This window comes from Ictidomys tridecemlineatus, chromosome X (assembly GCF_052094955.1).
Source record: "Ictidomys tridecemlineatus isolate mIctTri1 chromosome X, mIctTri1.hap1, whole genome shotgun sequence".
NCBI lineage: Eukaryota > Metazoa > Chordata > Mammalia > Rodentia > Sciuridae > Ictidomys > Ictidomys tridecemlineatus.
This window is the reverse complement of record NC_135493.1, coordinates 68,713,869-68,725,161: the sequence shown is the minus strand read 5'-3', so window position 1 is coordinate 68,725,161 and position 11,293 is coordinate 68,713,869. Positions and strand designations below refer to the sequence as shown.

General features: G+C 36.3%; 1 long non-coding RNA gene across 1 annotated transcript in view; it reads right to left on the bottom strand.

Annotated features, from left to right (window-relative positions):
* Positions 1 to 3,762: 3,762 nt before the first annotated feature.
* Positions 3,763 to 11,293, bottom strand: part of LOC120889005 (uncharacterized) — a 410,936-nt gene continuing 403,405 nt past the window's right edge. Inside the window, exon 5 of the long non-coding RNA XR_005732707.2 lies at positions 3,763 to 5,209. This is a non-coding gene — a long non-coding RNA (uncharacterized LOC120889005). The remainder of the gene's footprint in view (positions 5,210 to 11,293) is intronic.

Sequence of the window (11,293 nt, the reverse complement as noted above, 5' to 3'; positions counted from 1 at the left end):
CTTTCTGGTTGAGTTTGCTGGTTGAGTTTTCTTCTGTTGGTTGAAAAACGTCTTATTTATTATTATGGTTATTTCATTTAAAACCTATGTTAATGTTTTTTTTAAACTTCTAAATAACACACGAGATTCATTTTGCAAATTCAGGAAAGCATTAATACACAAGACTGCTATTTCTCTATTCTCACATAAGTTTAGAAGTGTCTTCCTACAGAACTAACCATTGGTTGATATCTGGGAATTTGTCTTTTGAAATATTCCCTGTGTTACTGATTGAAAAGGTTCATTGATACACCTGGGACACTGAACACTGATGTATCTCATTGGATTGTGTAAATAATATGGTTTATGGTGAATACTGCTTTCCTTCAGGGACCAGTAAATTTTATAAATTGTGAATGCTTCTCTAGGCAGAGAGTGCCTGCATGATCAGTCCTTAATAAGTTTTGGAGTTTAAATCTTAAGTGGGCTTACTTTGGCAGAAACATTGTAAATTTGAGCCAGTTACTGTGGTTTATTACTGCAAATAGAAGCTTCCTCTGTGTAACTCCCCATCTTGACTTTCTTCCCCTACTTATGGAAAATAATTTTAAATTTTACCTGTGAACTTCTTGACTCCATCCCCTGCATCTTCTTCCTTTGCCAATTTATAATAAACAAAAGCCATGTGTGCAAATGCCATCAAGTCCAGTGGTTTATTCTAATTAAATTATTGAACACAGATGTATGGATCCTGCCCCCAAACATGTGAATTTTTGTTATTTTCTCTTTCTCCTTTGAAACAAAATTTTAAACTTTATTTATTTATTTAATTATTTATTTTTATGTGGTGCTGAGGATTGAACCCAGGGCCTTAGCCCAGCCCTCTTTTGGAACAATTTTAAAACAATAAAAAATTAGCAAAATAATTCTTACCATATTTCCGGTAGTACTTCCTGGATGTGTTTTCTTCACATTTGAGTACTTTCTCCAAGTGTTTTGAGTCCTCTATACCTGGGAATATTTGTATTTTATTCTCACATTTGAATGATATTTTGACTGCATATATAGTTCTAGAGTCAATGCTCTTTTCCATTAACATTATAATATTATTCTCTTTTATCATTGTTAAAAATTATGACATAAGTCAAATGTTTATTTCTTTGTAAGTCATCTCCTTTTTGCCTAAAAGTGTTTAGAATTTTCTGTGTGTGTGTGTCTGTGCGTGTGTGTGCGCGCACACATGCACGTGCGTTTCAGTGCTAGGTATTGAAGCTGAGGCCTCACACATGCTGGATATGTGCTTTACTACTGGACTACAACCTCAGCCTCTTTCTTTGGTATTCTTAAATTTCTCTACAATATAAACATATTGTAATTTCTTATGACAGAAATAGACAACTAATACAACATCTTCATAAGAATAAGCCATTTCAATCTAAGAGCTGGCACTCTGTAATCACTTTCAATCAAAGTGCTTTACTTTGGGAAGATTTATGTCTGTTATTTCTATGTTTAATATTTATTTTTTAGTTGTAGTTGGACACAATGCCTTTAATTTATTTATTTTTATGTAGTATTGAGGATCAAACCCAAGGCCTCGCATGTGCTAGGTGAGCGCTCTACTGCTGAGCTACAACACCAGTGCCTGTTATTTCTTCACATAATTCTTCCCACCCATTTTTGTCTCTTTTCTGGGTTACTTAATAGCACATACCAGAATTTCTGTTTTGCCTTCTATCCATACAGCCATCTTAGTAAAAAATTTCAACTTATTAATTTATTGTACAGTTGGATATAATTTTCCTACCTATTGTGTTCTTTAACTGGAATATTTTCTCAGAGCTAATATTTTTATAAGGTTCTTGTTACAATTTATTTTTATTCCTTAATAAAAATAACTTCATCTCATTTAACCATAGTTGCTGTACTTATTTTAAATTAAAGTAAATCCATATGCCACCTGACATAATTGTGTTAAATGACATAAATATTCAGTTTATTATCTCTCTTACAATGGATGACTAGGATGTAGTTACTGCAGAAATACTGAGAAGGGTATGAAGGCATGCCTCAGACTATAAAAGTCCCACCTACCTGGGAGGGAAGCCTGCTGAGTTGTTGTGAGTTACCCTATAGAGAGGGACAGATAGCAAGGAACTAAGAAATTCCCACATACAATAAGTTGTGAGGAACTAAATCTTGTCAATAGATACATTAGTGTAATTAGATCTCCAGCAGATCCTTCATGTGGAGCCTGTTTTCTGGCCAACATCTTTACTGCCTATCTAATAAAATACTTGAGTCAGAGAGTATTCAGCTTATATGTGCCAGAATTCCTGGCCTACAGAAACTTCAAAATAATAAATGATTGTGGTTGTAAGCTGATAAATTTTATGGTAATTTGTCATAATACAGTAGATAGCTAATACATATTTTAGTACAATAAGTGAACTGTTGTCACATCAAATAGCTAAATTTTGTGAATAGCTTTAGAACTGAGCATGGGGAAGGGGTTGGGAAGACTTTGATATACATAATAGGGAAAGTTTATAGTGCCTTGAATGCACTGTTCATAGAAATTTGAATTTTGAGGAGGATGCCTCTGAGAGTCTAAATTAAAGGAAGGTCAATCTTCCACTAGAAGCTGGAATTAAAGGGATGATTGTTATGTACTGGCAGAAAGTCCCCCAAACTCCATGTGTTAGAAAGTTTATCCCAAATCCAACAGCATTAGTGGTAGAGCCTTTAAGAGTTTATCAGGTCATGAGGGCTCTGCCTTCATGCATTAATGTCATTATCATGGGACTCAGTTATCACAGGAGTTGTTTCCTGATAAAAGGATGAATGAATTTTTTTTAATATTTATTTTTTAGTTATAGTTGGACACAATACCTTTATTTTATTTATTTTATGTGGTGCTGAGGATCAAACAAAGGGCCTCACACGTGATAGGCGAGCTCTAGAACTCTTTTCCATTAACATTATAATATAATTCTCTTTTTATCATTGTTAAAAAGTGTTGTGGCTTAGCGGTAGAGCTGAAATATTGATTGTTAATATAATTTTCCCCCTCCTCATATCCAACTTACACATTTTGGAAACTCCCAGTAAATTTGCAAAGAAGTTTGGAGGTCCTGTATAAACAAATAAGTAGTGGGAACAAGACTTTTAAAAATATTTATAGACTGTATATATTCATAGGATTGTGGAACCTAAGGCAATTGAATTCACTACATACATTTGCATTTCCTTTTGTATGGTTTTTAAGTGTTCTTAGTTTATTTCCTAAATGTTCATTTTGAATCCTAATCTAAGTTCCCTAAGAAAAGACAATTTATTTCATCTCTGTAAATGTTTTTGCTCTTTGGACTTTTTAAACCATGAATTTATCATTAAGAAATATCTTTGCTTCAATCTCAATCTCCCTGCTTCCCTACCTTTCAAGATATCTTCTGATGTATAGATATTGCTCTTAACTTAGCTCAACCCCAGACCTTTTCTACTTTAAAAAATTAAACACATGGGCTGGGGATGTGGCTCAACAGTAGCGCGCTCTCCTGGCATGTGTGGGGCCTGGGTTCGATCCTCAGCACTACATACAAATAAAGATGTTGTTGGGGCTGGGGATGTGGCTCAAGCGGTAGCGCGTTCGCCTGGCATGCGTGCGACCCGGGTTCGATCCTCAGCACCACATACCAACAAAGATGTTGTGTCCGCCGAAAACAGAAAAATAAACATTAAAAAATCTCTCTCTCTCTCTCTCAAAAAAAAAATTAAAGACAATTTCTTTTTAATACCTATATTTGTTGAGTCACAAAGTAGGACTGTTTGCTTTTATATCCAGTTTGGTAAGCTCCACAATGCATTACATTTTACACGATCTCATTTAATAGATTTCATTTATAACATCCAAGAAAATTCACATTTTAATTGTTAGCAATACTTACATAGCACATACTGTTAAAAACCATCTCATTCATATTATGACAAGTTTTTTTTTTACCAAAACATGTATACATACAGCATTATTACCAGAAAAGAATTTTGCTTCAAACATATATATTAATTAATATTAATTTCAAGCAATCTATAACTTAAGCAAAACTTCAGGAGATGGGGTTATTAGGTAGTTGGGACTTATTTTCTTCTCCTTTTTATAAAACACATATTGCCTACATTTCAACACATCTAGATATTTTGTTACAGTCAGTACTTACACTGTTACATGTGCTATGGTTATGCAATCTTTTTCTTATCTTCAATGCAAACATTACTAGCCAGAAAATAAAACTACCATATTATATGCCTGATATCACGGTTCTTATCTTTATATTCATCTTGCCATCTTTCATAGGTAAATGATCAGTATAGAACTTTTATTTAGTCACATCCATCAGCAATCCAAAGGTTGTTGGTAAATAAAATGAAGATGTAAAATACATGATGGTTTTGCTTTCACTTTACACCAAACAAAACAAATACACAAAGAAAGGGGAAAAAAAACTATCACCAAGTTGCTTATAATCTATAATGAAACTATAGGCAACTGTCAAACAATGAACAGTTGGATTAACAGAACTATGACATGAACTCCTGTTTTAGAGTTGTTGTACAATTATCATTCTCCTCCTCCCCTTTCACTTCCTGTCATTTTGCAGCATGTCATTTTGTTGCCTATGGTTTTACTTCATCTTGTTTTCACATCTAATTTCTTCTTATTTCATGTTGTTCCATTTCTTGTTCTTTCTTGTCATGTTGCTTTGTTTCAGATGGTGCCCTTCGATTGTCAGTTTACAATATTTTAAGAAATAAGATCAGGAGGGCTATGAAATATATTTTTCTCTTGATCTCTTTGATACTCTTCCAGGGCTCTCTGCAGTTTGCGGCCCCTCAGCTTCCACTTGTGAAAACAGTATGTCACAAAGGAGGTCATTACCAATGAGAAAATAATTATCAACACTATTATCAGGGCCACCATGGAGGAGAGGGGAGCATCCAGATGGGTGGCTTCAGCCTGGATGGTTGCATTCATCTTATTAATATTCTCATAGTCCTCAGAAGTCCAGAAGGCAGGCATGAATCCTAAGTTGAAGGATGATCTCATTGGAAGAAAAGGCAACAATGAAACTTGTTCTCTCACAGTCCCCAACTTGAAGATGACTAAAGAAGACTCGACTTGGATTCTCTCATATGAAAAATGAATGCAATCTTCAGTACGCTACTTCAGGAGCTGGTTTAAAAAAAGTGGAGTCAATTTTCTATTAATATTTGTCTACAGCAGTTAAACTAAAGTTTTAAAATGGCAAGAGTGTCTGCAACATATACAAGATGCAAATAACTCATTGAGGTAGCATGGCATATTAGTGACTTTACAAGAGAGGTATTAGCAGAACCCTGTCTCCTGCTTCTTTGATATTAGTTCTCATTAACATTATACTCTGGAAGCAAGGATATCATTCCTTAAGGTGCTTTTAATCAGAAATGAAGTGTTTTCTAAAATAGTAGAAAATTAGGAACCTAGAAAAACAAGTTGAGCCAAAATGGCATGCATTTGGTAAGTATTTTAACTCTAATTAAAATATGAAGCCAAGTTGAACAATCATTTTGGAAACATTAATCCTTGTAACCCGTGGCATATAATGTCACAGTGATATTTTCAACATCCATTCTAAAGTAGTACCCTTTACTGGCTGGGTTCAGTGCATGAACACTGATTCTACAGTCAACCTAAAATAAACAATAAATGTTAAATAACTTATTCTAAGAAAATACTGTCTCACATTTCAAAAGACTTACCAATATACTATTATTTTCATTAAGTACCAACCCCCAAACTGCTCTCTGGCTCTATAAATCATAGTTGCAACTTTACTAGAAGTCTGCAGACTAGCCCTCCCCTGCAATGAGAAACTAAATTTATTAATTATGTGTTGTTAAGCACTTTCCAACTCTAATGTACTTCTGTTTACTATAAACTGGCATACTATTATTATTTTAAAAAGTAAATAATGTCTTCACTCTAATAAGAAGCACATATGTTTCACAATATGTTAACTTCCAATAGAGTTTAAATGCTGAATTTTAAAGAAAATTCAGAGCAATAAATATGGTAGACTTTGATTAAAGTAAAAAGACAACATAGCAGATTTAAGGATATGCACATGAGAAAATCATTGAACAGTGACATACAATAATACAAATGAAAATAAAATATAGTTAAGGGTCAAAGTCTCTGCTATAGGTAGTAAATACGTAAGTTACTGCTGCACAAAACACACCTGAGTGCAGAAATGCTGTGAAGATGCTCCCTCAATGGCTCCAAGATTAAGCTCAGAATACTGTCCACTGTGAACAATTCTTTTTTTGTTAGAGCATGTTACACATAGTAGTTGGGTTCATCCTGACAAAATCATATAAGCATGAAACTTGATTTCAGTTCATGTTCACTACCTTTTACCTCTCTTCTTCTCTCCCTTCATTCTTTCTTCTACTCTACTAATATGCCTTTCACTCATCTATTTATTTATTTTTGATTGGTTCTTTCTAATTATACATAAAGGTGGAATTACCTATACTATATGTATATATGCACATAACATGATTTTTAAAAGTTCATTCCACATTTCCTCCCCTTTCCCAATCTTCCTCTTTCTTTCTACATCTCCTTTTCCATATCTACTGATATTTCCTATATATTTATGATATCTGACCCTCCCTTACTTTCCTTTATATGAGAAATTTATTCTTTTCAGTGAATGCCATGTGAAAAATGCAGTTTTTTTTTCTTTCTTGCAGTGCTGGGGAATGATCCCAGGGGCATTATACCACTGAGCTACATTGCCAGCCCTTTTTAAAAATTATTATTATTATTTGTTTTGAGCTTGGGCTTAATTGTCCAGGATGGTCTTGAACTTGGAATCCTTTTGCCTCAGCTTTCTAAGTAGCTGGGGCTTCAGGCATGCATCACCACACCCAGCAAAATGTATCTTTTGATAGTCCCTTAAAGTGTTTGTAGGGGTTATATTCCATTTACACCCAAAGAATCCAATGCCACTACATTTTGTAAATGTCTTGGATGAAAGGACACAAAATTACACACAGAAACAAGGCAGTTTTATCTTTTGAGAATGTAGTTTTCACTTAACTACATTATAAACAGCTTTTACCTTGTATCTCCTGGTTTTAAAGCAAGCCATGTATTCAGGTAGAATAAGGTAGGCAAAATGATGTCTTGCATATTTCTTCCTTTGGACTTGGCAGATACTGGAAGGCAGAAATATGTTGCGGGCACTCTCCATAGCCCCCCCCCCCACAAAGCCAAATGATAATTTAAATAACATCACCCCTCTTCCAGATTTTATCTGGCCTCATTAAAAGGACCTATGAAGTTTGGAGATAGATTTTCATCAACTCATTGAATACCAGGCTGTTGGATTTGAAAGAGGCTTTATACCATTTGATAAAGCCCCCTTATTTTTATTTAAAAGGCTGAAGTTCCAACTAAGAATATTGTCATTTTGAAAGTAATTATCTGACTGCAGCAGAAAATGAAATACCAAGCTCCCAGTTGTAGTTGGTCATGGATTAAAGATTTAGTGTGGGTCAGGGAGGATGTTGAGATGTCCTAGACAACCAAGGCAAGATGTGTCCTTTGGCAAACTCCTTTTTAAAGAACTTTTAAAATGACCCCCACTCAGTTTTCCTTCTACTTTATATTCCAAGGTAGACTCTTATTAATGTAATTGAGTAGTATACAAAAGAAAAGTAGCTGCTATGATGGTGCAAATATGTAATCCCAACAACTTTGGAGTCTGAGTCAGGAGAATTCAAAGTTAAAGTCAGTCTAACCAACTGACTATTTTTTTAAGTGCTGGGAATGTAGCTCAGTGGTGAAAACACAGCTGGATTGAATCCCTGTTACTAAAAAAGAGAAAAAAAAGGAAGAAAAAGAAAAGAAAAATAAACCTGGAGTTGCTACTCTTGTCCTTGCCACTGTCAAATCACATGAATAAAAAAAAATTTACCCTCAGAAGGAACTTTCACAATTAGTAATACAAGTCATACATTAAAAATAAAATTTGGGGAGGGAGGCTGGGGTTGTGGCTCAGTGGTAGCGTGCTCAACTAGCATGCATGAGGCACTGGGTTCGATCCTCAGCACCACATAAAAATAAAGATAATAAAGCCCATCAAAAACTAAAAAAAAAAAAATTAAAAAAAGTAAAATGTTTTGGGCTGAGGCTGTAGCTCAGTGGCAGAGCACTTGCCTAGCATGAGTGAGGCGCTGGATTTGATCCTCAGCATCACATAAAAATAAACAAATAAAATAAAGGCATTCTGTTCATCTATAACTACAAATCTTTTTTAAAGTACATTTTTTTAAACTACAGGATAAATTTAAAATAAATTTTAAGCCAATTAGATATTTCCTTAAGTTCACATAATATCTTGTCCCATCTCTTGTGTTTAGCCTAATTAAAGCTTTAACGGAAGTTTAGGAAGATGGGTCCCAGATGGAACAATTTCTGTCAATTCCAGGCACTTATTCTTTGAGTTCAAGTCAAATCAATAAAAATTATTCCAACTAAAATGTGTCTGTGTGTGTGTGTCTGTGTGTGTGTGTGTGTGTGTGTTTGCATGTGTTTATATATGAGAGGGGTATGACTATAGATACAGATGGGCAGCTGCAGTTTCAAACTTCATGTGTCATTGGGAGAGTGTTCAATGTAACCCCCCACCCCCTGCTTTGCATCAGGGATGGAACTGAGGGTAACTTAACTATTGAGCAACATCCCCAGCCCTTTTCTATTTTATTTTTTATTTTGAGACAGGGTCTCACTAAGTTGCTTAGGTCTCACTAAGTTGCTACAGCCCCAGCACACAAAAAAATTTACTTTTAAAAATACTTGCATGATAAGTTGATGAGGCTGGCTTTAACTAATGATCCTCCCACCTCAGCCTCATGAACTATTGGTATTACAGGCGTACATCACTGTGCCTGGCTGAACATCTCTTCTTTGTTCTAAAATCATTTTCTAGGAACTTGGAAAAACCAATCTAAATCAGTCACTTACTGCTGCCTTTGAGAATCTGCTCTGGTGTTCAATTTCTCTTGACAAATTTCTCTATTCCTTCTGATCTTTCCCTTTCCCCATGGAAAAATCTCTCCCATACCATTTATAGATTTTACTGCAGTGGATATTGATAAAAGGAACACAGAAATAAAAACAGATTCCATGACCTGAACTTGTTCTCTCTTGGATACAAGTGTAAGAGTAGCTGGGTTTTGCTTTGTGTATTTTAATTTTATTTTCACATATATGGAAATGAGAAACTTCTACCATTTAACCTTTGTCTAAAAATATTTTCAAATAGTATTTATACACAAAACAAAAACAGAAACAAAAAACACCTCCACCTTCAAAACAGCCTAACCCTAAGGCACTAAGTCCATAGGCAGTCTTTTTAGGGCAACAATTCCTGAGTTAAATTTAAGTTACCTCACTGCTATTCAAAATTGTTCTACCAAGAAGGAACAAAGATCAGCATACCACCACTTTCCTGTTCTAATGCTGAACTCCCCTCCACTTAAACTCATTAGGAAGGAAAGGTAGACAGCCAGGGCTGTGATACAGGTTTGGACATGCTTGGGGCTCATCTCTGAAAACCACATAATTAAAATATTTTATCTCTTCTTTATTCCTCCACAACAAACTGTATACCTATTTCCCTCTTTGAGTCTAGTGAAATTATATTAGCAGATTATTTTCCTCTCAATCAAGGTTTTTGGTTGCTGTGCATTGATTTCCATTTTAATCTATGTGGATGAAGGGAAATCAAGTGAAAAGGCAATATATTAAATGATGTAGAGAGTGAGAAGTGATAGCTGACACTTTAAGTTCTACAAAACAATTTAGCAATTAATTATCTTTGGCTATATCATGAGCTGTCAGTTCATGAGTGTATGTGTGTCTCCTATGAACAATGAACCACACAATTCCCCACTAACCTAAATACATGCTTTATGCAGGAATAAAAACTAAGACCCAGAGAGGGGAAGTGGGTTCATTACTGCACATGTAAGGGTTATTATACCTGTTCCTCACCACTATCACAATGAAGGCTGGTTCTTTTTAAAATCCCATTTCATCTTCTGCAAAGGGTTGACATTCTAAATAGAGATTTGTTGATGGGAATGGAGGGGATGGGTACTCTGAGAGGAAAACAATTAGCCTTTGAGGGATGGAGTAGTTAAAAGTGCATTGTTAGCAGAGGTAGACAAGCAACTACTGGGCATTTTGTGGGTAAGGGATGGAAACTGGATTTAAAAGTCAGATTGTGTCTCTATTTGCTTTCCAGGCAGGAGCATTATCTTGCTCCAATCCAGCAAAGACAGAGGACTGCAGTTTCAGATGCAAACCAAGGGAAGATTTAGGGGCTTAAACTGTTCCCTGGCTCTACCCTTCCCCAGAGGGCCTAGGATCTAGTGCAGAATGTCCAGCCTTGGGAGCTTTCCTCTTTAAGTTTTCTTAGTCATTCAGGCAGTCAGTACAACTGCCATTGCTGTCGACGATAATATTAGAATGCATAGGGGCTACCCTCTGCCTGAAGTCAGTAGGTGTGCTCCTCCATTCCACCCCCTGCCTTTACCTCCTTCTCTCTTCCACCCCCTCCCTCAATATTGGATGAAACCTGTGTATTCAAAGCACTCTCAAGATGGGGCTAGCTGGATAATCATTATTGGGCTCCAGAACATTAGCCTCCCACTTACCTACCCCTTTTCCAGCCGAGGTGTGGTCTCTCAGTTATACCAATTCTTCCCCAAGGACAGCTCTGAGGTGGGTGGGGTGCCTCTTGAATTAAGAATGATAGCTCAGGGGTTTCTGATTGAATCCTTGACAGGGCTAGATGACTGGGAATTCCCTGCGGTATCCACTTCCTTCCCCAACACACAGATGCCCAATTGCGCAAAGCAAGAAACACACACACACACACACACACACACTCTCTCTCTCTCTCTCTCTCTCTCTCTCTCTCTCTCTCTCTCTCTCTGTCTCTCTCTCTCTCTCTTTTCCTGCCCCTCCTTACTGCTCTCTCTTCCCTTCCCCCTCCTTTTCCCGCAGTGAGCAGGAGCAGACTTGTCTTTGAAAGGGGGCAGCCAGGGAAGAACCCGGCTTCACAGGAAGCCATATCTAGCAAGTTGGGGGTCCTGCTGCCACAGCTAAAGCACAGAAATCTGTATTGGACGCCAGCAAAGGGAAAGAACGAGTGGCTCCTGCGCTCCCTCAGGCCACAGTTCTGTTCTCAGCCACAGC